This window comes from Alligator mississippiensis, chromosome 2, assembly GCF_030867095.1.
Source record: "Alligator mississippiensis isolate rAllMis1 chromosome 2, rAllMis1, whole genome shotgun sequence".
In the NCBI taxonomy this organism is placed as follows: Eukaryota; Metazoa; Chordata; order Crocodylia; family Alligatoridae; genus Alligator; species Alligator mississippiensis.
The window spans coordinates 82,724,436-82,750,760 of record NC_081825.1 but is presented as its reverse complement, the minus strand read 5'-3'; the positions used below and the strand labels follow the sequence as shown (position 1 = coordinate 82,750,760).

Here is a 26,325-nt window from a genome sequence, read left to right as displayed (position 1 = left end):
ATGTGAGTAATCCAAAATGCAAATTAAACATGTATGCTTTTTAATTTAGGGCACATTTTTCAGACCACATATGTAATGAGTGTGTATGTGTTATTTATAGAGGCCTGGAGCTGGCTTGGTATATTCATAGCTGGATAGCCTACAACTGCATTCAATAAAAGTGTAAAGGCTAAGATACTAGAAAAGACAGAATTATAAAAAATGTAAATCTATAATTCCTTATGGACTGGAAAAACACTAAAACAGAAGAGACTGAAAAGACATTCTGAAATGACAAGCCCATAACAAACTGGAATTTAGGAATTTAAGTTAGTGTCCTTAACATTTTGGTAGAATTATGCCATAGTTAGATTGTTGCCTACTCAACAGTATGAAAAGCAATATAGAGAATGTGTATGCTAGCAACACTATTTTATATTTTTTTATTCCAGGAAATAAAATCACAAGAGAGATCCTCTAGAGATGCTGTTCATTAATCACTTAGTTAATTTGCTCTCAGATAACTTAGGTAATTAATCCTGGAATGTGACGAGAGACTCCTGCAAGATGGTGAGTGCTTTCCATTCCCAATTCTATGGGAGTTGAAGGCATTTATTACCTTGCAAGGTCAGACTCTACATTAATTCTCTCCTTAGCTCTGCAGGAATTTCAGATTTTCATCTGAAAATGTAAGATCTATTTCTTAGTGATCACTTTTGAAATTAATTTTAATATTGATCTTTTGTCATCTTTTTTGAATTCTCATTAATACCAGGAATAATAATTTAGTACAAAATGCATTAGCTTAGGGTAATGAGCTCCAGGTATGGATGCCATAAAGTTACTTACTTGCTGAAAAATAGAACCTTAAAAAAAGGCAAAATTAATAAAAAGAAAAACATTTGCAGTCAAACAACAATTGAATTCTTTTGGTGTTTTATTAGGAATATAATCTAGGCCTGAGTTTAGAATTACAACACAGTTAAATTCTGTTGCTGTAATTACAGTATGAGAGAAGTTCTCAAAACAGTTGTGAGCTCTAGGGAACAAGAGGTCTGCAGTAATTTTTAATGAATACATCATTACAGACAATGTAAAAATGTTGTCTGTTTCCTGAAAAGTTCACCAATGGCTCTTCTCTTGATCTCTTCAAGCAGCTTCTTTTATAAGTGTAGCCAGCCTTTGAAAAGCCTAGAACAGAAACAGAAACATTCTTTATAAGAAATGAAAAGTATTTGTTAACTATTTGGCCTACATGTTACACCTATTATGCAATTACCAGGTTAACAGTGCAATTTAGGCTTGGTACATGTGCAAATTAACTATGGAGCTTTAAAGTTACAATTGGCTATAAAGTTATTGCTGGAAAATATGTAAGAACTTTTATAGCTGGTTTCTATCTAGCTTTAATTTGCACGTTTAGCCTGTGCCCCCATGGCAGGGTGTCTACAGCTGCTGCGATTTCCCAACTGTGGGGCACACCATACACCCCATGGCTGGGAGATCTGCAGTTGGGAGACTGCAACTGCTGTGGCTGTGCCAGGAGACTGGGAGATTGCAGCAGCATCAGTCTCCCAGCTGTGAGGGTGAGTAGGGTGCCCCTACAGCCTCATAGTTGGCCCTGGGGGCTCTCAACCATAGGAACTTGCTTCTTGCTGGTTCTTGCACCAGCAGTAAGGTATAATGGGATGTGATTCACGATCCCACAATCATGCCTCCTGCCATGCACGTCTGGTCTGGCAGGAGGCATGATTGTGTGGCTTGCACATTAGATCCTATTGCGCCTTTACGTGCATGTGTAGAGGGACCCTTGCAGACCCAGGTCTGAAAGGTGTTTAAATAACTCAGCACTAGTTTTTGGGTCTGCTGGGTGCATCTCCACATGCACTTCACTGCAGAGTTGACTGATTAGCTCCACAGTAAAGCATCTTAGGGGACAGTAAATTAACTCTGCCATAAGATAGTATTGTCAGGGGCAGTACTATCCTATGGTGGAGTATTTAACTGTGATGAAATGCAAGTGTAGATGGTGACAGGCATGAGGGTGCTAAAGTGCTAGGGGTGCATGCCACCTAGCCCCACACTTTAGCACCCTCATGCCCCAGCCAGCCCCTCCGCCACCACCCAGCGCCTGGGGCTGAGCCCTGCGGCCCCCTGCCTGGGGCTGCTCTGCTGTAGATCAAAGTGCTGTGGTCCCAGGCGCAAGTGTAGATGCTGCACCTGGGAGCAGCTGATTCTGGTGCAAACTGTCTTGGAGTTTTTTTCATTGCCTTAATAGCACATGTAGATACACCCACTGTTAACTAGAAGTATACATTCTGATTACTCAACCTCATGTGGGCATAGTAATTCCTCTTCTCAAGAACTAGAACCTGTCCATCACTTGGATTTAAATATTTATATTTAATTTGCAATTTTATCCCATGAACAAAAGCAATTTAAATTTAAATTGCTTTTAGGTCCCAACTCAGCAGAAAATGTAAGCACATGCTTAACTTTAAGGGTATTCTTATGTACATTTCCATTCAACAAAGCACTTAAGTACATATTGAATAGAGACAGAACTGAATTGCAGGCTTACATTATTAGCTAAATTAGAAGCTTTTGGTCTGGGTCTTTGCAATACTTTATGGACGTGAATAAACTGAGAAGTATATCAGTCAGTAGGAGTAACTCAGACCTAAATGAAGTAAATTAATTTCCTTGAAAATGGTTTAGTTGACTTGTTTTACTTGAAACAAGTTAACTAAACTAAAACCATTTTTGACTTATTACCTGAAAATATATTTGGGAACAAGAACTTGAAAGTATGCTTAAAAATATCTAGACAGATCGCGCAGTGTAAGCAGTGCCCGTCTCTACATCTGAAACGAATCAGATGAAAAAGTGCAAAGCCACATATGTTGATAGTTCAGCATGCTATACTGTCTATTCCTTTGCTGTTTAGGAAAGGAAAAAGAAAACAAAAGGAAATATGCAGAACCCTATTTGTGGAATAGCAAGAGGGAACCAAATAGTCTGAAACTGATTCCATTTTAAATTGTGGTGATGTGTAGCTGATGGTACTTCTGTGGCTGGTCCCTGCTTGCTGGATGTAACTATTTTTAGTAAGTGATTTTCTATCTTATGCAGCAGCATAACAGCTGACTAGGCTACCAGCCTCAGGGCTGATTTTGAGGGGGCAGAGGAATGGCAGCCCCTGCTGCGTAGGGTGTAGAAACTGCTTGTTATACCTCTGCTAATATGATTGTACCTTTCTCTTCAACAAACCTAATACGATGTCCTGGTAATGAAATACCTTTCTTCTTGGCATTTAAAGCCATTGTGGAACTTTTTCCATGGACAACGTAACATAATTTTCTTTTGCTTGCTTATCTTCACTCCTCTGCCACCCAGATTTTTGCTGCTTTATCCTTATGTGCAAACTAGATAACTGCATAATGCTTGGATTGGCCATGACATATGCATAGTTCAGACAGTACTTCTTTTGTAAATAATGAACCTGAACCTAAAGGCATTATAACTGAAAGCTGGGCAGTTAGGTATTACCTTGCTGTGCTTGCCAGTGCGTGGGGACTAAAGACTGAAAGACAAATGTTAATGTTAATACCAATGTTACTACTGGTTTGTAGGTTCACTAGACTAGTACTGTGATTTTAAAATCCCTATGTAATAGCTGGACGCTGCACCAGGAGGAGGGTGGTAACTCCAGTCAGGTGTGTATATGACTTTAACCAATCCCATGGAGAATTGCATGCTCACCAACCAGTTGGTCTAATACTCCTATTTTAAACATATGAAAAAATTCACTTAGCATACAGCTATCCTAATGGTAACTACCAATTTTACTTTGGTAGAAAAGAATGAAAGGAAAAAAAATAGGGATCCAAGCTTCAGTGCTATCTGAATATAAACACCCCTAAATATAATCATGTAAACATATAAAACAAAATTAGATAGTGCCTTCATCTTATGACTGTTAAGCAGTGTCCTGCACTCACTTGATCCATCTGGTCTTGAGAAGGTGAAGAGAAAGACACTCTTATGTAGAAGCTAGGATTTGAGTCAACACTGTTAAAAGCTTGATTGGAGAACAGCAGCATCTAAGAAATATGATTTTAACTAGTTCGTTTTCTGACACTTATATGAGATTTGAAGTGAGATTATGAGTACTTCTAAGAAGTGACTGGGTAAAAATATAATGTCCAGTTCTACTTCAAGTTGGTTCAGAGTATAAGTAAGTACTTGGACTAGATGTTGGACCCTTCATTTTGATAACGCCAGAGATTTTATTTAGCTGCCATCTCTGCAAATAGAACTTGTAGCCTGAAAATGAGGTCCATTTTATGCATTAATAATAGGAACATGAATCACCTGTGCAGCTCACTGTCTTTGATAGGACTGGACTGGTTGAAGTAAGGGGAGATCCCACCCATGCCCAATGTGAGTAAAAGTCTTGGCAAAAATACATTTTTAATAAAATGAGTTAGTTCACAATCTGTTAATAAGAAAGTGCCATATTGGCAATACATTTTTAAAATAAACTTCATTCAAATGATGTTTCTAGGTGATTTTTTTTTTTTTAAATCGGAGGTGGTGGAAAAGGAAAGGAGAACCAGGGAAAAAATGGAGTGGCTTAAAAAATCCAAATAATTGTTGTGCCAATTATTCCATTTTAATAGTTTAATTTTTTTATTGTTAAAGGTTGAAAAATGAAATGGTTTCCTAGGGGAATTCTTCAAACAAACTCAGGACATGATTTTCATTCTCTATTTCATTCCTTAAAGTCTACAGAATTTAACTGTGTTGTATGCTGCTTTCTTAAGTTATTGTTATCATACCAGTTGCTCTTGCAGAATAATGGAAGTGAATAAAAAAGGTCTGGGTATGTAAAAGTGCTAATCCCTTGTTGTAATAATCCTTACATACGAGGTGCTTTCAGCTTTTTAATTGCCCAATAAATTTAATTTCAAAGTACTACTTACATTCTAGCCTCGTGCATTAATAAATATTAACACTGCTGTACTAAATGTGGATACTGGGTTTTGCTTGGTTATCCTGTACAAGAAACTGTTGATACATTTGTTTTCCAATCTTTTGGCAATCACTGAAAATAACTTTTACCTATCTGTTTTGATTTGTAGTCTGTCACTGTATTTTATAGAAATGTCATAATGCAAGTATAAGGCACACAGAGCCAGGGGCCTGTGGGTGAAGAAGCCTGGCATAAATAAAGCCTTGTTTAAAACCTAGTGAGAGAAAACACAGGTGGTCAATACTTAACCTATGGTAAAAAGATTACTTGTAAGTAGAAAGCAAGTGGTACAATCAACTGCACATATGTACAGAAAAGGTAGGGACAATTTGGAAGCAGTGAAGAACTGCCTGCTGCCAAGCTTGTACCGCATCCTAATGATATTTTTCTGAAGTAGTAAGCAGGTATTAGTGCTAATCAATAGCAAGTATTAAGAGCAATGACTGATCATATCTCATGTGTTCACTCTGAACACGTGTGGGGTAAGAACCTCTTAAAATGGGCATAGTTCATACATATGCGCAGTTTTGTGGTGTATAGGATGCATAGAGCCAGGTCAGGAAGCCTGGAATGAGGTAGTGGTGGGGGGAAGCCTGTAATGGTCTCTATGCACTGTCACCAGTTCCAGGAATTTCCTAGGATTTGTTAGAAAAGAATGGAACTAGCCTCACTCACTGAATCTTATTTTCCTTTTGCTGTTATCTCACACACCTCTGGGTTTCAAGTAAACTCTGATGCCCATCGTCCAAGTTACTTGTCTTTGCTGGCTGTGCTCTGGGTACCTCTGCAGTGTAACAGGTCTGTAGAGCTGACCCTAGCAAACCAGCACAACGTTGAGTGTGATCAATTCATGGGTACAGGTACTTACCTCATTCTGGAAAGCCTGGTTTATAGCCATTCACTGTTCACAGGAAATTCCCTTGATTTTAATCCATAGAAACATTCCAGCTTCAGGGATGTGCCAGTTTGCGAGACATAGAAGTAAAACACAAAGCAGTTTTTTCAACATTAATAGATACATCGTGTAGTTTTCAAGGACAAATGCTCCATACTTTAGCTCTAAAATACACTTGTGCACAAGATACTGGTTATGAAAAGCATGTAAATTCCTGTGTTAGTGAACATTTACCCAGTTTGAAAAGGTAAATGGTGGTTTCAGGCATGCAAGTCTAGTTTGTACGCTCATACGCTTTTTGGAATCAGGCACCAGCTTTTGAAAAATGTGGCCCTAGAAAATTATAGGCTGTCAGTTATCTAACATAGAGTTAGTCTGTATTACAGATGAATGTGATTTTATAGAGCCCTTCAGTATATCCATTTGCAATCATCTTTTAAAAATTCTCTTAACTGTAGAAATACGTATTGAATGCAGTTAGGCTAAGAGGAGAAATTTGAAATTTTGGAAGTGTTTATGCAAGGATCTCTTGTTATCATCGTAGATTTGTCGCTGTTCAGGGTTTCCATCATCAGCAATTTTTATTCCATCTGTTGGGCTCACTGACCTTTTAACCACTTGTTTGCTGCAGCAAGCATTGCATCCCGCTGGATCCTATAGAGTTCCATTACCCTGGAAAGATGACAAACTCTGTTACAAACTCCCTCCACAAAGTTAATGACAATAGCAATATATCCCCCCCTACAAGTTTTAATAAATATGAGTAATAAAGGTCCTTTATAACTGCATTTGGCATAGTGAACACATTAGCCAAAGTTCCAAGAAGCCTCACACACAAATAGACTGCAGTCTATTAACTATATTCAAATCTTTCCCCCTTACTGGTCTTTTAAGCATTTTAATGCTATCCATCTCCCATGGGCCAGATCTCTGTGTGTGTTAAAGTAGTACTTCATGCATCTTTTTAGCCCCTCTGATTCAGGCCTAATTTAGCCTTCTATGCAACTCAGGGCTTCTCTGTGTCAGTGAAGATTATTTCACAAGGAGCCAGCTAAGATCCTGGCTCCTGCCCTGATCTCTTTCATTCCTGAAATACCACCTCCCTGTTCTCAGTCCTACACCAGATTCACATTCCCATAGCTTTCAAAGGGACTAGAAGTAGGGACAAGATCAGAGACTAGATCCGCAATCCCATTAAGATGGCATTAAAATGGACTAGAAGTATGGTCATCAAAACACAAAGCATATTTTTACTTATATGTGGTAGTTAGTGCACAGTACTCAGTAAATAAAAGGGGAAGGAAACCCTTTTTAAAAGAATCTGCACTATAGGAAGCAAAACTAAAACTACTAGGGAGCACTATTCAAGAACAAAACTAAAATTAAATTGACAAATAATTTTCTTTAAAAACCCCTTCCCTCCAAGTTACAGAAACAGAGGTAAAAGATGCCTTTATCAGCATTTTCTTTTAACTTAAAATAGTAAAGATTTTTCAAACCTCTGATTCAACACTGGTTTGGTTTCAGTCATCTTTTGTTTATAGTGGATCTTGCCACCCACAGGATAAACACAACAACTGGGTAATATGGACAGGTAACAGAAGGTTTTTGTGGGTTTAAAACAAATTTTTGACGCTATATTTTATCATCAGATTCTGCCATAAAGCAAAATGGTAGTCAGTTTAAAGGTTTTATGGTTGTCCATGACAGCAAACAATGATTTGTGGTTGGCAGGTGGATGTGGAAAAGGGCCTAGGAAAACGACTACAGCACCTAATGTTCTAGCAGTTATATCAATATGTGACCCTTCTTGGCCCTTAGTGTCTTTTTTGAGGGATTGTTACTGAGGCTTCAGGGAGAGATTGCTCAGTTTAGTGGTAACTAGTACAATAACTACGAACTCATTGGCTATTTAGTCATTTCTTCTCCCCACCTCTTAGTACACAGAATTGATGCTCCAAGTATTTGATGTTCAGAGAGCATCTCTCTTGTAGGCTTGAATCCAGAATCAGTTTTTGCTTTGGCTATTAAATACATTTTAGCAATAGTGTCGCGGCGCACCTCGCTGCCCTGCTCCTAGAGAGGGGAGAACTGCTGGGGAAAAGCCTTAGCAGAGATGATGAGCACAGCTGCAGGTTGCCAGGGCAACTAATGAGTCAGCTGATCCTGAGGGGGCAGGGCCTGGCTCCTATAAAGCCTACAGCCAAGGCCAGGCTAGCAGTTCCCTGCCAGCAGTCAGAGGGGTAGGAGCTCCTGGAGTTAGGATGTGGAGAGAAGCCTAACAGCAAGTACCACTCGATCAGAGTTGAGCAATGTTAAGTTATAGCCAGGCGGCTTTGAGTTGAGTGATAGCCAGGAGGCTCGAGGTTTTTTGTGTTGTTTTGTATTACACCGGTGGCTTGGGTGAGGCTATAAAGGGTTGGAGGAGGCCTCATAGGAACCCCAGAGTGGTGGAGCCCCAGCACCTGAGGAGGGCGCAGTGTACTCATAAGGGCCCACCGGGTGTGGGGCCCTAGCGCTAGTGAGGGCGCAGTATCCTTATCGGGGACTCGCAAGGGAGTGAGGACTCCGGCGCCAGTAAAGGTGCAACTTGCGGGGTGCGTAGACCCCAGCCCTGGAGAGGGGCATTTTGAGAAGCCCCAGCGCGGGTACGACGAGCCCCAGGAGGGGGCACTACCAGGAAGCCTGAACATGGGCGTGGCGAGCCACAGGAAGGGGGAGTGCCCTTTAGAGAAGCCCAGTGGGGCACAGCGAGCCCCAGAGAGGGGGTGGCACTATTAAGGAGCCCAGTGTGGGCACAGCGAGTCCCAGAGAGGGGGCAATATTATCAAGAAGCTTGGCGCGGGCATGTAAGGTCCCCGAGAAGGGAGACTATTGAGGAGCCCAAGACGGGCGTAGCAAGCACGGCTGTAGGCTAGTGCGGCAACAGCCCTTTGATAGGGGCCGGGTGCTGCGGTGGACCCCGACGGAAGGGGTTAGTAGTACAGTGCCCCAGGAGAAAGGCAAGGCGCTGTGGTGGTCCCCGGCAAAAGGGGATAGCAGCGTGGAGAGCCGGGATCAGAGAGGGTAGCCGTGCGGTTGGCTTAAAGGACCGGAGACCCGCTAGGAAGTCCCGTAGCGGGCTAGATTATTTTAGAGAAGGCCCAGAGGGGGCTCAACGAGAGTCCCAGCGAGGGGCCTCTCGGAGAGCCCAAGAGAGGGCAGCACAGAAGAGGAGGCGCCAGAGAGCGGGCGAAAGTACATAGAGGAGGTCTGAGAGACGGGCCGTGCACATATAGAGAGACATACCAGCATCTATCCCATCAGCGAGGCTTGGGGCGTGGTATTAGGGGTTGGTAGGAGCCATGCGTAGCCCATAAGGCTAGGGTGCTCCAAGGCACCCATGGGTGCAGGATAAGACCCACGAGGGGTCCAGGAGTTTATGTGCCCAAGGAGACGCGAGGCAGCCTCCCTATTATATTTACCAGCAAGACGTGGTGGATGAGAATCGAGGGTGCCCTTGGGCCAAATTGGCACGGAGAGAGGGCCTTAAGGAGATCACGGCCCTCCTATAGGACCCCGCCGTGACAAATAGTAGTAACAACATATTAGCACTTTACTTGTCTACATGGTTCAGGAAACCTTCTTCCTCCCACGTGTGAAGAAGCTGTGATATCAGTACCTGAGAAAAAGAACATCAGCTACTTCAGTCTAGTAACTTTGAGTACCACCTTGTCAGTTAATCTCTTCCATGTTATTCATGGCAGGATGCCACTTCTGTCAATTATGGGGCTTCCTGAATATTAATAATTCCCCTGTTATGAGACATTTTGTGTACAAGATGAGATTACTTGAAATGAACCAGACAAAATTTCTCGTCCTGTTCCCTCATCTGTACAACAAAGAATCTTGTTGTTTCAGACCTGTCACTGCTTTCCCAGTTTGCTATCACTCCAAGTCCGGTCTCTAAATCTCTTCATCTTCAGGATCTCAGATTTATCTAATCTGATCTACATGGGCCATTCAACCAGCCCTTTCAAGTCTTTTAGGCTCCTTTAAGTAACACTCTTTTTCCATGCAGCATTATTTTTCTAGGACAAAGACCAGGAAATAAGGGTGAGGGGAACCTCACAAAATCATATAATTCAACCCCCTGCTTACCGCAGAACCAGGTTCCCAAACAGAATCATCCCTGTCTCGTCCACAGTTCTGTTCTCACTAAGAGACAGTGAATGGGAATGGTGTGAATAAAAGTTACAGTACCCGATCACAGAAGAAGCTTTTTAGCTTCCAAAAGCAATATACATTTCTGATGATGAAGTGGCACTTACCTGTGTGAGAGTACTGGTGTGCATTGTTGAGACCTGCATATGCAGAATTACTGTCAATAAGAGGTTTGGGGCCAGTTAAAAAACCTATTCTCAACCTAGGGGAAAAGAAAAAGCATTAGTCTCAATAATTCTCTACTGGTTTAAGATGAAGTTAACAGAAGTGCACTGATTCATACCAGTAGAATATTTGATCCACTAACTTATTTAAATGGGTTCAGCACTTAAACCTTATTAGGATCCATTTAGCATATATATGACTATGCTGAAACTGGAGGCTTTGTAGGCCCTAATGCTACAATGAGCCCTGTATGGGACCCTAGTCAAGTCTATGGTGTTCCATGTGTGGTTTGGAAAAGCAGATACTGAGTGTGTCTACACATGAATATTAATGCGACACAATAAACTCTGGTGCAGTTTGAACTGGAGTTCATTGCTCCCAAGCACAGCATTTACACTTAGAGAAGATTTAAAAGACCTTCCTTCAGAATGTAAGAACAAACAAAATGAAAAGACTGCCATATTTTAAAGGTGATGCAGGGAAAACAACAGGTGAGAATGCTTCCTTCCTCAAGAACCGAACATATTTTCTGGTTTTGTTTTGTTTTTTCCACCAATGAGACTAATTTCTTCTAATTTCAATCATCTCTTAACCCTAAAAAGGAGCCAGTTTTTAGGTGAAATCCAATGCTATCTTCCAAGGAGTTGTAGCACCACAGTAGGAACTCTTCATTGTAAGGATTTCTGTTTGTGTTTGTTCACCTGTATGTGTATGGACCTAACAGTGTTAATGGGATCAATTTGCATCAATGAACAAGAGAATATGTAGCACCCAATAGCAGGTAGAGCTTCACCTCCTACACTTCTGCTTCAGAATGCTGTCTGAGAATATCTTACCCAGGAGAGAGAATATTAGACAGGGTGTCAGTCCTGGTAACTCGACTATCAACATCCAGTGAGAGAAGTGTTGGTGTCCAGGGCTTAAAAGGGAAGAAGTAAATTATTAGCTAGGTTTATTAGCAACAAAGCATCCCTCCTTGACTTTTGCCAACATATTTACATGACAATGATCATTTCTAAAAATTGCCACAAACCTGTTGCTGCAATGGATCTTCCAAAGGAAGATCAAATATAACATGAATCAATGAGAAGCCAATATGCTTAAAAGGGACAGATAGGGGCACATGTACATGTATTAGAACTACATCTGCTAAGTCAGCATTGAAAGCTTGTAGATCTTTAGCTAAAGGATACTACCAAATAATTGATCTTGAATAGAGTTATTGTAAATTTGACGTAATTCATTTAAAATAAAACAGAAACTATTATACTGGTGATCCGGATTCTGGAGCAACGGAAAGATGGGAGGGGAGGGTGCATGCTTAGTGCATAGATAATTCATGGGCAACCCTACCATTTAAAAGGTGCCTTGCTAGGTATCTTCAGTTGCTCCTGCAAAACTAAGAAGGATAACTATTATTACCACAAATGGCTGATGTGCAGCAGAGTTAAGATAAGTGAAGAAGGCTTGTTTACAGGTATATCACCAGCTTTCTTCCAGTTGTCCCCACTGATTATCATGGTTCAATGCTAGGGCTTTAAGTGCTGTAATCAGGAAAATCTCCCTCCTCCTCAATACCCTTTCTTAAATATCCATTTAAGCAGAAACCCTGGCACCCTCAGCAAAATTGAAGATAGTATACTTATTATTTTTTCTAAGAGAGGTAGTCATTTAATGTTCATTAACTCAATATTTAATATTAAGTATTAACTCAATGTTTAATTATGTTAGAGTGGGATACTTAAAGTTCACCTCTCCCTCTTCAGTCCAAAAATATGCACTGTAGATACCAATGAAAAGAAACAAGGCTTTACCTTCTCAAACTGCAGAAAGTAGTATGAATCATCTTCTATTATAAGGAAATCATAATCTCTTGCAAGCTACAAAAGTACAAAACCAAGATGAATCAACATTCTTTGAAAGTTTTTCATTAAGTATTTGGAAAATACATAATGTCTGACAATAACACCTGATTCTAATATGTAACGTTTCACAAGAAGCTCTCAAAGCTTTTCTCAAACATAATCTCTTTTTACAGACTGAGAAACTGAGGCATAGAGAAATGAAGTGACACACCAAAGGTCACCCAGCAGGGCAACAGCAGAGATGGAAAATAGAATGTAGGTCACCTGAGTACTGAGTGGCTCTAGCCACTACACCCTATTGACACACTAAAGTAGGATTAGTTTTCAATTTTTTTGCTGTGATAGAAGATATAGCACTGATGTAAACAGTGATTTCCAGGTAAAGATGTAGCCTCCTACATAGTAGATATACCATGGGCAAAATAATAGTTTGGGCATATATGGTAGAAATACATGACTTCAGATGTAACATAGGATCACCATTTGTGTGTGTTCATGAAGGTATGAGCATGCTCATAGAGGAGTATACCACCAGAGAGGCTTTTCTTACACCTTGAAATGTTACATTTTATACCATTTTCATTTGGGATTTTTAATGTAGAATATATGGAAATACCCCTGACTACCTGATATACTTGTTTATGGTGAGTGCTCAGTGAGGTTCCAGCAGGGTTGCTACCATTTGGCATGATGTAGAGGAACTTGGGGGCCTTGCTCTTGGTTGTTTTTGCATCTTCCGATTTCCACCTGGACAGAATTGCTTTCAGGGCCTCTGGAATAATGCCCCCTTCATTACTGGGGATGCTGACTAAGTTACACCCCAGTGGTCTTAGCTGTTTGTAAGAGAAGACATACAAGACACAAAATCAGACCTTGTGAATGATCCATCTAAGGCCCTGATCATGCTACAGACCTGTACTGTTTCCTCCTCTGTGTGTCAGGTGAGCTAGCAAACTATAAAACTGGAATGATTCTAAAGTTTGGCTGAGGTTCGGATATTCCTACTCCCTACTCTGCAAATAATTCCATTAATTTCAATGGTACCGTAATATTTGGAAAAAGTATTATCCAGTGTGGTCAGGTGCATCTGAATATGCTTTATTCTCTGGCAAGCCTTAGTAAGTTAATTAACAGAACTGTTCTGGCAACGTGAGATCCAAATAGATAAAAACAATATGGTGGCCCTATTTCTTGGTCTCAAAATGAAACACTCTTTTCTTCCTGCTCCACTGCTCCTGCCACTCTCTGGCGCACACATCTATCTCTGACCTCTTATCTCAGCTAAGAATACCACAGAAGGAACAAGGGGTGGGGAGTGTGAGCATTGAACAATAGGACTGTCCCATGCATCCTGCTAAAAATGTTCGTCTGCCCAGGTGTATTCACAGGGTGTGCTCTGTTACTTGCTGGTGCAGCAGCAGTAAGGCAGCCTGCAGCTGGCTGCAATCCCAGTTAGGTACAACTGCCTGATTGGAGAACAGGGCCCAGCTGTGCCCTAAAAGAACAGGGGCTCTGAACTGCAAAGCCAGCAGCAGTCAGCTGCCAGCAGCCGGAGAGACACTACTGGCTGAGCTGCTGCTCAGAACACCTTGTAGGTAAGGGAAGAAATATGGGAATGGCAGGAGGTTCCTTGTCCTGGGTACGACAGAAAACTGCACCCTGCTGGGGAAGGTTGGCCTGGTGGGGCTACCTGTGGCAGGGTAGTCCCTGCAAATGATAGGCCAGCCACCTCCCAGTGAAAGGTGAGTATGGGGCACCTTCTAACCCCAGCTCCACATCCCTGGTGGGTAGTAAGGCCGAGCAGGGGGAGCCCAGACTTACTGCAAGTGCTGAGGCAGGGCCCAGGTCAGGTGGAGGGACCTGAGACTGTGCCCAGACTCACAGATCTCACAGATGAGTTTTATGGGTGCACATAGGAGCCAGGAGAGGCTCCAGGGGGTGGGGCCCTAAGTCTTGGGGACCTATTAGTGAAGCTCCTGGGCAAAGGGGTAAGGGGATGGGGCCTTGAGCCCTGATCCTGGTAGTATGGGCCTGGGGCCCAGAAAGGGACTTGGAGACCTGAGTTGAGGAGGGGTTGGAGCCCCGTGATCAGATGGGGCTTGGAGCCCTGAATTGAGAGGGGCTGGGAGCCCGAGTGATAGGCCAGATAAGTAGGCTGGGTGTCAGGCCATGGAACATCTGCAAGGCACTAGGACTACGAGCTCCAGAGTGGAGTGAGAGTCCTGTGTGAGACTCTAGAGCTCAGGTCCCAGTGTGAAGCACTGGAGCAACATCTGCAAAGCATGGGACACAGCCTGGGGGGGTGGGGAGTGGCTGTGTTGTGTACATAGGCCCTAGGGCAAGCAAATGGGCAGCCTCCTGCCTTGTTAATGTCAATCTACTGCATCATCTAAAGCATAGCGGGTGAAGTAGGTGGGCGGTTAGCCCAGAAACAGGTGGGCAGGCCAACGACTGACGGGCCCCGTGACACCCACTTGTTATACCAGGACAGAAGTTGAAAGCAGGACTGTCCTTGTGAAAAAGGAATGTATGGTAACAGAGAAACAACCCTGTCGTTGACTGATGTGAGTCACCCTGTCACAATTAGATGTATTTCTGACTCCTCCTCTGCTATCTCTGACCACAACCCTATAGGAACAAAGCCATGTTGATTCCCCCCCCCCCCCCCCCCCCCCGCCCTTGTTGAGGTAGAACAATATTTGTCCCATTCTTGAAGCAGATATGGGATTACAGTATCCCTTGAATCAACCATGCTTACCCTCACTGGTCTGACAAGGTTTTAAGTACTTTTAGGAGCTGTGACATGTAAATACACCTTGCTAGATAGCTTTCTTGAATCAAAGTACTAGTTAGTCTTAACAAGCAGATAAATACACAGTTTGAAATGAAAGATTTTAAAAACAAGACGACATTTGTATGCATGTCTATCTTACCTAAGCCTTCCAAACAGGTACTTAGCTCCTGGACAGAGTGCATTTTAAAACTGGTAATAATACTTGATTGGTTGGATCTTGTTTCTTTGCAAAAGGAACATGGACATGTTTGGGGGGCCAGACTATACTTACTGCTGCCACTGTCCCAGGATAGGTGAATCCATCTAAAAGGACAGTATCTCCAGGGTTAATGAGCATATCAAATACCTGAAAAAGAAGAATATTTTATATTTTTACAACCAGAGTTTGGCCTTGTACAATCTCAGTAATTGCCCATGATCTAATTTGAAGTTAAATCTAATTCATAGACTCATAGATTTTAAGGTTGGAAGGGACCTCAGAAGATCATCGGGTCCAGCCAATTGAAAAAGATGTTAAAAGTAAAATTTCCGTTAGATAGGAAAACAAAATATTTCATGCATTCTGCCTAGCCTCTAATTTCCTGACTAGGGGGAATTTTTTCCACAAAAAATACACAAGTGCTATAAACTCAATCTAGGGTAAAATTCTGACCTAACTGGTCTAGAAGCCTAAGTCTTGTTGGAAATCAGTGGGACATGCAATCCTAAGTGACTAAATCACTTTGGAAAAGGGCATTGAGGCTACCAAGACACTTGGGTGCATTTCAAATTATAGTTCAATTTTTGTTGAGCAAACACATTTATTAAAATAATAACCAAAAGACTGAATTCCTAGTATGGAACTGCCCTGAGTTCATTACATTTTGTGGACATCTGAAAGAGCTTGTGGTTTGTGTAGCAGGGTTACTTTCTGACACTAGCTAGCAAGACGGTTTTTCACATACAGACACTATCCACACGGGTATGTTTTCTCAGTCTTACTTTGTGAAGTCCTTCCTGGCTGCCAGTGATGACACACAGTTCCATCTGTCCCTGTTCAGGGCTGTAGTTGGCTGTGGGAGGACTGTGAAGACTCTTCTGTAAATCCTTTAGCCAGGACAACAGTTCTGCAGTTCTGCAACACAAGTTTCATCCTTTTATCCCTAATCATTAGCTGATCAAAATCAAGGAATGCTTTCATTACAGTTTGTAAATTCAATCAGAAATAGAAAATATAGGGTACTAGAGGGCTCTTTAGTCTAGTGGATTCATTTGATGGATTTTCCTATCACCTAACATACTCAAATCAAGACTGGATGAGTATCTGGAAGACATGCTTTAGCTGTAATGATATGAATTTGTCTGTGTTATACAGGAGTTCAGAGTAGATGATATAATAAGCCTTTCTGGCTTGAAAAAAATCTGTGAATTATTAGAATCTTTAATACCTTGTTCACCGCAAATACATTTACTTTAGAATACTTCACAATATCCTTAGAGTTAATTTCTTGAGTCATCAGTGTACTCTGACTTGTTAAAAACCTCTGTGGGTACTACGTATTATGCTAGCACTAGTTTAAATTATAGGTAATTTCCAAGAATCACTAGAGAGGGAATAAAGACTGTCCATAAAACAAGAAAAGTGTAATAAACAGGCCTTTTACATAAACTCTTTTTAAAAACTCTATGAAGAATTAAGTTAATCAGCAGAATAATAGAAAAATACTTCCCAGTGGCACACAATGGAAAAAGTTAAACTAAAGCAAAATTTAACTCATTAGCATTATAATAAATATATTTGCTAAATAAATAATAATAAACAAGACACAGTAAATTGCTGCAGGTTTATTTATGTGTCCCAAAAAATAGGGATAAATGGTATTTTGAGTGTTTTGGACCTTGCTGCTGCTGTTAGAAAATATAATCACTATTCTATTTTCGGTTATGTCAGTGACAGCAGAATAGTGTAGCAAGGATCTAAAGATGCCATATGATGAAACATACAATGGACCATAATGGGAAGACAGAATACAACATATGACTGGTATCTACAGTCTTGATTATAGGGCAGTGGAAGGGGAGGGAGGATTATTTTTTTCTGCTAGTTGCCCTTCGGAGGCTGAATACTGGAGAGCTTTCTTCATGAAATTCTCTCCAAATTCAATGTTGGTGTCATGTTTTGTTATGAACTTGGCTGCCTTAAATGGAAACATATTGGGATTTGGATTGCCTCCAGCCAAGGAAATAAATGATAGCGGGGAATTATGCATCAGTCGAGCTACAGTAAATGTTGAGGAGGACCAGTTTGGAGAAGAGATTAGTATTCTTGAGCATAAAGTGAACACCAAGTAACAGCAAATAACAGCGAGAAACACTATTCAAATGATAAATTCAAATACAAGAAAAGAAACAATCTGCACTTCTGGGTCTCGGTTTTTTTGAAAACCTGTCTCCAATTTTGCATCATACTTAAAATAGAAGTACAGTTCATGGCATTTAGAAACCTAATTGCTTGATCTGTAGGTGTGCAGAAGTGTAACTTTATTTGTGGTATTGTGTGTTAGCTGCTCTATAAACACAGCAGTCAATGGTTGACAAGTTTGCCTATCTAGGCAGCACGCTTTCCCGTGCTGTCTACATGGATGACAAAGTCAATGTGAGATTAGCAAAAGCTAGTGTGGCCTTCAGCAGACTCCATAAATCAATCTGGGACTGTAGAGGCATCAGAATGTCAACAAAACTGGAGGTTTACAGAGTCGTCATCTTTCCGACCCTCCTTTATGCTTGTGAAACCTGGACCATTTACCAGCATCATGACAAGAAACTAAACCACTTCCAGTGGTGCTGCCTGTGAAAGATACTACAGATCAAGTGACAGGACAAAATTCCAGACACCGAAGTGCTCGGAAGATCAACTCTCCCCAGTATTCATACTCTGCTGAAACTGGCACAGCTAAGATGGGCTGGCCACCTCTCAAGAATACCTGACACTTGCCTACCAAAGAAAGTCTTCTATGGTGAACTGTCAAATGGAGTATCATATTTTCGTGCATATATCCTGCGGGGTATACGCGATTTTACAAAAAAAATTAATGGGTGCAGGCTATACGGGGGTGTGGGCTATCAACAGACTTTTTTCCGCTGCAGGGCCCGGGCAGGCTGGGCTGCGCCCCCGCTGCCGTGGGGTCCAGGGTTGGGCTGTGCTGCTGCTGCTGCTGCTGCGGGGGCCGGGCTGTGTTGCCGCCGCCACTGCCGCGGGGGCCGGAGCCAAGGCAGGCTGCACCACTGCTGCAATGGGGGCCGGAGCCAGGGTGGGCTGTGCCGCCACTGCCAGAGGAGCCAGGGTGGGCTGTGCAGCCGCTACCGTGGGGGCCGGGGCCGGCTGCGCTGCCGCTGCTGCGGGGGCCGGGGCGGGCTGCATTGCCACCGCCGCTGGGGCTGGGGCCGGCTGCACCGCCTCCCCGCTGGACCCAGACAGGCTGGGCTGCACTGCCACGGCCGCTGCCACTGCTGCTGGGGCCGGGGCGGGCTGCGCCACCTCCCTGCTGGGCCTGGACAGAAAGTGTGTCACTTTAGATATTAGCCTGAACTGTATTTTGGGACAATATGTCCTTCCTTGGTTGCCCCCAGGGCAGAAGTGACAGTAACCTGCCATTGCATGTGGATGTTTTGGTTCTTCACCTTCCAAAGTGAATGTGTATCTGCTGGTGGACCAAACCATGAATCCATTAGAAGAGCCTCTTCTGACTGCAAATTCGCTGTTTGTGCAACTATCACAACACCCACTCACCATTAAAGAAGAGCATCCCATTTAGCAATACAACCCCAAGTTAAATGGAGACCATATGTACTCTTATCCTGGCCATACTTGGTGGTTTTAATGAATAACTGATTGAAAGCCATGTGCTGCTTTTTGGATTGCACATTATCATGGGACAAACTGTACTGATAAGTTAAAGATTTTTTAAACCACCTGTTATACTGTTCTGTAAGTTTATGAAATGAGGATAGTGTTAATTTTCTGGGCCTTACTGATTTTATGGATTCCATTGACTAGGGGCTGATTTCTTTGCTGAAACTAATAGTTTTGAATCATGAATTACATTAATTTATGCAGATTGCTTACTGATTTCTCATATTTCAGTAAACCCTTTGACAAAAACGTACAATGTGGAGAGGGATTTTATTCAGAAGAGGGCCTCAGTTGCCAGCTTTGGTTCTACAATCTTTTTCAGACTTGGTAGCCTGTTGAAGACACAATTTTATTTGAAGGTTTCTGAATGGCAAAGCAAGGTGGCAGTCCAGGGTTCTAGCAGTCTGATTTATTGACTAGCATAACTGGCTGGATAGAATTCCTGCTGCAGGACAAATTTACAGACATCACCTCCCAGGACTGAAGAAAAATCCAGGAAATAAAAAGAATAATCCAATGAAATAAGAGATGAATAATTGATATATGTGGACCTGATATATGTTGGTATTTGTGGCCCCTCACCCAAATCAAAATCTTCCAGTGATTGGATAGACAAAACCAAAATGCCTTGCAACTCTGAATGGCAAGGAGACAGTAAAAAGACCTTGGTCAAAAAAACTGCTACCCATTTGGGATACCTTCTATGGAAAGGAACCAGCAAGGAGTAAAGAATTAGTGGCAACTGCAACACCAAGAACTATGGCTCCTTAAAGGGATATGGTGGACACGTCTACACATGCATTTGGTCTGGGATCACTACTCACGAGTGAACACTCCTGGGCAGGCATCTACACATGCAGGGAAGTGGGAGCAAATTTGCTGCTAATGGCAGCAAACTGCTTTTGCTTCCAGGGGCCCTGCAATGGGCCCCTGTCACCATCAGGGGTAGCTCTAGGCTCCCACTGGGTAGTAGCCTAGGGACTGGCAAGGAGTACGGAGCTGGAAGAGAGCTGGCTGGGGCTGGGGCCTTACACCCTGCCCCTGGAAGCTGCCTACTGCCGGGGCGGGGATGATATCCCCCTGCCCCAGCAGCAGAGAGATCCTGGCCCTGGCTCTGATCAGGGGCAGGGGACTTGGAAAGAGCTGCAAGGGAGGGGCAGGTCCCAGACCCCTGCCCCGATCTGCCAGTGGGGCAGCTACCAGCAGATTGGGGCAGGGAGCTGGGACCTACCCCACCTCTGCAGCTCTTTCCAAGCCCCATGCCTTGATTACCCGAACAGGGCATGGGGCTGGGACCTACCCCTGACAGGGACAGTTCCCAGTCCCTGCTCTGTGATTGTGGGGAGGTGGGTTGAGAGCCTGTTCCCCGCTCAGTTCCATGAGCACGGAGCTGGGTGGGGAACAGGCTGGGGAGGATCTCCCAGCACCAGTCCCATGACCATGGAGCTGGCGCTGGGAGATAAGGATCTCCCAGCACCGTCCCCACTGTCACAGAGCTGTCACTGGGAGATAAGTCTCCCAGTCCAATCCCCACAACTGCAGAGCTGATGCTGGGAGACAAGGGTCTCCTAGCTCCCCCCAGCCTAATTGTGATGGTGAAGCAGAGGCTGAGATAAGGATATCCCAGTCCCCTCTCCCCAACTGCAATCTTGGAAAGCAGGGCTTGGAGCTCCCTGCTGGCAGGGCTGCCTACCCCAGCAGCAGGCAGCTCCCAAGGGCAGGGAGCAATCTCCCATCCCCTGGTGGCCAGCTGCCCGGGAGCAGGTTTGCTCCTGCACAAGTGCTACTGCGCCATTACTAATTAAAAGTAAATTTGCTACTTGCATTTTCAGGTAGCAAATTTACTCACAATTAGCAAGGTTTACTGCATAGTAAGCATTTGCACATGTAAACACACATGCTTGCTGCTCAGTAAACTATGCTACTGTGCAGTAAAGAGTCTCGTGTAGACGCACCCAGTGTGTGTGTACAAATCAGGCAATGTTAAAACTCATAAACCTGTAATAAACAAACTGTGTTTTTCAACAAAGACGTAAATAATAAGCACTGCATAATTGTAATACAATTCTCAAAATATTGATATTCTGTAGCAATATTTGAAAGATATGTGACCTTAGAATTGCTAGGGTAATGTTATTAAACACTTGAGTCTGACTCATGTGCTTAGTACACCCCCCACCCCCACACACACTTAGCCACCATCTTGGAATGCGTTTTTGTAGAGGGTGATAGATGGGGCAGAAGGAAAACAAGATATTGTGTAAATCTTTTACATGGCTACACCACTCCATAGAATATAAAATTCTTCTTAACGCTGACTGTGTTGGGCATCAACAATGAAATGCCTCCCACTCTACACCTAAAGTCCCCTTAAAACAATAAGAAGCCTGTCAGAAAGCACTTACGGGGCTGCAACTCCAGTTTCTCTGTATCCCAATCTGATGGGATGTCCAATGCTGAATAGGTCCTCTGAGATGACTCAGAATATTTGGTAGAACAGCTTGCTCCATCTACTCCAGGTTAAATGTAAGGGGCATGTCAACTGGTCTATTCCTGGGAATCCTTATTGAAAGTCCCCTGTCCCTGTGCATAAATCAGATTTTTTGTAGAAGAATGGGATCGTGGAAGTGGCAGGTCTGGTGTTCAGAACCTTGACAAACACCTCAGTGAGCTTTCTGTAGCATAGGCATGAAACAAGTGGCTTAGATTAGAACCATCAACCTTGTGATATTGCAGCTTGAGGTGCTTGATTTGCTTGCATCCTACTCCTTTTGATGCCTGACTGAGCAAGCTGCCTTGAGATAGTGTTATACTGATCGCTGTTTCTGCTTCTGCAGCTGAAATAGAGATTCCTGGAATCCTTCTTCCAGACACTCACTTAAATTCTTGTGCGTTGCTCTGGCTGTTAAGAGTATGTTGGGTACATGTTTGACTTCACAGTGTGGAGCTACTAAGAGTTTGGGCTGGCAGCTTGGAGACATCTATGGGCAAAAGAAGGGGTTAACACTGAATTAGGTGGCCTTAGCTGCCATCCAGCTTTCTGGGAATAGAGGTGAGAGGAGGGAGTGTACAGAAGGGTCAGAAGATACAGGAAATGTTGATTAGTCTGCTACTTGTGGTTCAGTATAACCCAGAGATACTCAACGAGGGTCCCACAAGATCCTTTCAGGGGTGATGCAACGTTTCATGCAATGTTAGCAGTGTTAGGTATGCAAACATGATTCCCAAGATAAACCCAGATATTTCAGATAGGAATCCGCAGTGTTAAAAACATTTTGACCTATTGTGGTCTTTCTGGGTGTATTTTTTTGCAACAGAAGAATTGCTCTATTGTTTTTCTGTAGTCAAAAATTGAATGAAAATGAAGGGCTGATATTTCCACGGGGTGCCTTGAGTCTAAAAAGATTGAGAGCCACTGGTATAACCATACTGAAAAATAACGGAGTAGAGCGGGAGTACTATATCAGATGGCTGTGTACCCAGCACCAGAGCTGAGACTTGGCCGTATCACTATGGAAAATAAGCACCGGGATGTTCAGTGTGGATGATGAGAGTGATACGGGGGAAGACCACAAGCCTGACTGTGAGGCTAACATGCAGTGAAGATATGCCCCGAGTCATTTTTGAAAATGGGATGGTTTTGAACATTTTTGCCCTAGATGTGTTATGCACTGTTTTGCTGTTTCTTTCCACTGAAGTAAGTTAGACGCTGCCTATACTTGTTCTTGGGGGTGGGAGATCACTTTAATTAGAGCGGTTCTTGGAGAGCTGATCTAATTAAAACGCCTCGCTGGGCGCATCTACACGTGCCTCTACAGTGTCACTGTCACTGTGCTGTTGACGGCACAGTAACAGCCTATACTGCGCAGCCTGTATGGTGCATGGTTATTTTTAGATGCATCGCCATAGCAATGCGCTATACTGAAGGAGTTCGTTGCTACAGCGGCATAGCTGCGGCATCACGGTTTTTGCCCTCTGACGCTATGTCACTGTAGCGCATTGCTATGGTGACAGCGTCTTGTGTAGATGCGCCCACTGTCACATGTATTAAGGCCCCATGGGTTTAAAAATGACTGTGGGGTGCTTTATCTAGACCTCATTCAATGAATTTTAGATAAAGTGCCCAGTGGCCATTTTTAAACCCACAGAGTCTTATACAAGTGATGATGGGGCCACGCTGGAGTGTTCTAATTAGATGCATTGTAATTAGTATGCAAACCAGCATGTATACAGGCAGCAAGAGATGCTAGATGCCCTGTCAGTTCAGATGCAGTTATGAAATGCCCAAGTATACAAAGGAACTGCCGATCAGATGAGCGAGCCATCCGCCTGTCAGCATCCAGTACCAGAAATTTTCAAGGAAAGAGCAAAAAACCCTTCTGTCAAACTTTTTATTCTGTTCAAAGATCATTCCTTTTATCTGGATATACTCAAATGTATAGTTCAAAGTGCTGTAACAACTAAGGAACTAAAGTCATTTAGAGTTAACATTTTCCAGATTGTAACACAGCCTGTTAACTTGTAATGTTAATCCAACCATGATTCAGTACAAAGTCCACAGGACTGAAACTGAAAAAGAAAATATACTTTTGAAAATACCCACCAAACATTGCCCAATAAGCCGTGGATCACCAATCATGTCAGTGCTCTCCATGAAGATTAGTTTAGGATGAGCATCTCTAAGGCTTTCAGTCATCTCATCAAAGGTGAAGGAAATGTATGAACTTTGAACTAGCTGTTTCCTGAACTATTAACTTTCTTAGTAGCAATTTTAGAACAGTAATGAAAGAGAAATATCAGCTAGCATTTACAGAGCACTTCTGATCCAGAACATTTCCAAACCAAACTCTGTAAACCATATACAGGAATCTTTCCATCCTTTACTAACACACAATCTCCAGTGAGCTGTTCCAAACAAAACAATTGCAGACATGAGGGCCGCTATCTCACAAGAGTTTAAGGCAGTGCTCCCAGCATTTTTTCTAATACATGTGTATCCGCATTCAATGAGCATAAATGAAATATCTGCAAATTAAAAAAACTGTTTGTAGATTTTTAAACCACACAGTTGAAATAAATATTACCCAGTCAACAAGTTTAAGATGAATTCTTGCCACTCAAATGCATAGGACAAGCTAAATGACAGTGTCTTCAGCAGAAACTTCCTCAATGCCAGTATGATGAGCTACTATAATAATTCATAACTAGTTCACCCCCTCGGCATACTTCACTGTTTAAAAGATGAGCTATATTTGGACAGAGAGTAGTTAACTGTGTTAATCTGAAGTCAGGTAGTAGGTAGGGTAGGTAGAGAGGCACTTGATAGACACTGTTTCAGTTAGTCTATAACAGGGGTGGACAATTATTTTGGCCTGAGGGCCACTTAACAAATTTTGGTGAGCTGTCAAGGGCACAAGGGTGTATGTGGGGTGTATGGGAGCCCCCAGATGAGCCCTCCTGAGCTGGTCAGCACCTTCTCCTGCCCCACAACAGCCCAGAGCCCGTGTGCCCTGCAGCGCTTGCCTTGCCACTGCTAACAGTGCGGCCTGCACCCGCTCTGCACCACCCAGCTGCGGTGCGTCCTGATCCCCTTGGGCATGCAGCAGTGCTGAGGTGGCTCCTTCTGGCTGCCACCTCTGCTGTCCCCAGCCCCGCAGTAGTGGCAGGGACCAGTGCAAGCATCCCCGACCATGCATGTCCCATGCCAGCTCTGGGCTTTTCTATCTGGGCTGAGCAGCAGCAGCCACAGCCGGGCAGCAAGTGTTGCTTGGTGCGGGGGAAATCGGACCCTACCCCTTGCCGCCGCCAGGCAGTTTTTGGTGCAGCCACCTGGAGCCTGCGCTGCACCGGACTGCCATGCAGCTCCATCACCGCTGCCCTGCGGCTGCTCTGCACTGTCACCGCTGTCCCACGGGGTGGCCCGGAAGGAGCAGTGATGCAGCGGAGATGCAGGGCAGCCCTGCATGGGCTCTGGGCGGCTGCAACAGAAGGGGCAGCAGTGGGAGGGGGAGGGGCTTTTACCCCACTTTTAGCAGCAGTTTATGTTCTGCACTGCCCGGATGGGCGAGCTGGCGCAGGGCGCAAGGGGCTCGGACTGCATGCGCTGGTCCCCACGGCTACCACAGGGCTGGGGGCTGCAGCGGCAGCAGCTGGAAGGAACTGCCACTGCCCAGGCTGCCAGCTGCCCCAGCCTCGCTGTATGCCCATAATGGCAGGACACTCCAGAAGGCACCTCAGCCGGGCTGGACCAAGAGACCCACTGTGGGCAGGTCCATGGGCTGTTTCTTGTCCACCCTGGTCTACAAGCTACATCTCTAACTTGCCTTCTGCCTGACAGTTATACTGTGAAATGAATGCTTTCATAAACACTAACCTCCAGGCCATCACAAACTTCACCAGCCCAAAGTTTTTCTGCAAAAAATGATTTACTCAGTGCTGTTAACTGTATGCTGTAGGGTTCTGGATTAGAATTCAAGGAAGTAATACCCTACAGATGGGTGGAATGTATTTCTAGTTGATGTTGTAGAAATAAGGAAAATGAAAATGTGCAACATCTCAAACACTATGTAGGATTCACAGGCTTAATGTCTATGAATTAGGCTGTGTGAATGTTTGCTAAGCAAACTAGTTTCTTCTGCTATTTGCAGAATATCCAAAGCAAATCAGCATGTCTTTAAAGGAATTTGTATTTCAGATTTACTTATTCGAAAAAAAAAGCTTGATTTTTAAACCCCCTGCAAGCAAACTGACTGCAGTTTGCTGTGAGAATCTGATATTCACTACTGATGGGTAGTTATGATTGATCATTGTTTCCAGAATTACTTAGTCAAATGGAGTCATGTTTTTGAGTCTTTCAAGGAGGGTAACAGCAAATTAGGAATAGACATCAAATAAACAGGGAAGGAAGAATTCTGAGTCATTGGGCCCTTATCCAAAAATTAGGCTTCTCTAAGATTTTTCACCTTGGGAATTATGTTTAATTTTCTGTCTCACATTCAGGCAATGTTTGTAGATGGTCTCTGTCCCCCATGAAAAGGGTATGGTCTGATCCTTGCCTAGTATGCTAAATCATCTCTGTGATAGGGATTGGAAAGGGATATTATTATTATTACTATTTTTACAAGTATGTCTATTACTATTACTATTATTATTATTATTTGTCGTAGTATTTTTCTATTACCACAGCATCCGGGAACCAGAGTCATGGACCAGGACTTTGTTCAATTACGACACTTTACAAATGCAAACAGTGAACAATTCTATATAAGATAGCACTAGTAGATTAAATTCTTGAGTATGTTAGTTTAAGATGACTATAAGAAGGTTAGGAGAAGGTTGTAAAGTATTTTTAAGGATCTTTACACATCAGAAACAATTTTAACTGTTTCTTCTGTAAGATTCCGGACAGCTAGAGAGCTAGTAACATAATGTTAGCACTGACATCATGAGAATGAAACCTGAGTAAATGGGAAAGGTTGCAGAGATTAATTTGGGCAT

General features: G+C 43.1%; 1 long non-coding RNA gene and 1 pseudogene across 1 annotated transcript; both read right to left on the bottom strand.

Annotated features, from left to right (window-relative positions):
* LOC102574005 (kynurenine/alpha-aminoadipate aminotransferase, mitochondrial-like) overlaps window positions 1-17,185 on the bottom strand; it is a 48,065-nt pseudogene extending 30,880 nt beyond the window's left edge.
* On the bottom strand, window positions 946-6,102 carry LOC132248566 (uncharacterized). Its single transcript, XR_009459795.1, has 3 exons — window positions 5,883-6,102; window positions 3,981-4,082; window positions 946-1,170 (listed from the first exon to the last, which is right to left on the bottom strand). It is a non-coding gene; the product is annotated as an uncharacterized LOC132248566 (long non-coding RNA).
* Window positions 17,186-26,325: the final 9,140 nt, after the last annotated feature.